Below are 1,447 nucleotides of genomic sequence, written 5' to 3' on the forward strand. Positions count from 1 at the left end.
GGTGGGGTGGGGATAATGATAGTGATGATAATAAAAGTAGTAGTAGTAGTAGTAGTAGTAGTAGTAGTAGTAGTAGTAGTCGATAAAGAATAGAAAAATAACACTAAAGAATAACAATAAAACAATTTAAAACAGCTGAGAAATTTGCGTCTCTCTCTCTCTCTCTCTCTCTCTCTCTCTCTCTCTCTCTCACGACCCCCTGTCCTTCCATACTTCCATACGTGCAAGCGAGCAAGAGAGAGAAAGACAGAAAGACACCCACCCACTCACACACACACACACACACACACACACACACACACACACACACACACACACACACACGAAGATTGATTTTTCTTGCTTTGTATTCTGTTACTCTCGCCCCAGTTCTCCTTAACAGCCTGGAATCTATACGGCAGTCCTTGTGTTCAACCTCCCGTGTTTGTTTATGGTTCGTGCTGCGAGACTGTCAAGGGAAAGGATGTGTGTGTGTGTGTCTGTGTGTGTCTGTGTAGGCGTAGCGGGATTGGTTCATAGATGGCGCTGGTTGACGTGTGATGTTCTGGTTTTGGTGTAAGTGTCTATATATATTTCCTTTTCGTGTTGTTGTTTTTACTTCTTCCTGGTAAGTGAAGTTGTGTTGTTTGAAAGTTGGGATGTGTTTAATGTTTGTTTCTTGTGTGTGTGTGTGTGTGTGTGTGTGTGTGTGTGTGTGTGTGTGTGTGTGTGTGTGTGTGTGTGTGTGTGTGTGTGTGTGTGTGTGTGTTTCTTTCTTTCTCTCTCTTTAATTTTGAAATGTATTCTGCCTCTTTGTCTTCTCTCTCTCTCTCTCTCTCTCTCTCTCTCTCTCTCTCTCTCTCTCTCTCTCTCTCTCTCTCTTCATTCCCTAACTTTCTCCTGTCTTTCTTCTGTCATGTTTGTTTAACTTCTCTCTCTCTTCTTTTCTCTTTTGTTTTCTGCCACGTATTTAATTTACTGCGCTTCTCTCTCTCTCTCTCTCTCTCTCTCTCTCTCTCTCTCTCTCTCTCTCTCTCTCTCTCTCTCTCTCTCATCTTTAAATTTTGACTCCTCTTATATTTTCCGCCATTTTCATTTGATCCATCTATCTTTTATTTCTATCCCATTTCTCTGTCCTCCTTTCCTCCTCCATTTCCTTCCCTTTTCTTTCACGATTCCTTTGTCCTCCTCCTCCTCCTCCTCCTCCTCCTCCTCCTCCTCCTCCTCCTCCTCCTCCTTCTTTTCTTCCTACGAACGAAAAAACAAAAGCGACAGTTCTGCGTGAGCGCTTTTTTTGTGTTTCGTAAAAGAGAGAGAGAGAGAGAGAGAGAGAGAGAGAGAGAGAGAGTCAATGGCGATCTATTTAAAGGCTGCTGTCGTTTTAAAATACCACCAGAGAGAGAGAGAGAGAGAGAGAGAGAGAGAGAGAGAGAGAGAGAGAGAGAGAGAGAGAGGCAGTCCGCACATT

This window comes from Portunus trituberculatus, chromosome 5 (assembly GCF_017591435.1).
Source record: "Portunus trituberculatus isolate SZX2019 chromosome 5, ASM1759143v1, whole genome shotgun sequence".
NCBI lineage: Eukaryota > Metazoa > Arthropoda > Malacostraca > Decapoda > Portunidae > Portunus > Portunus trituberculatus.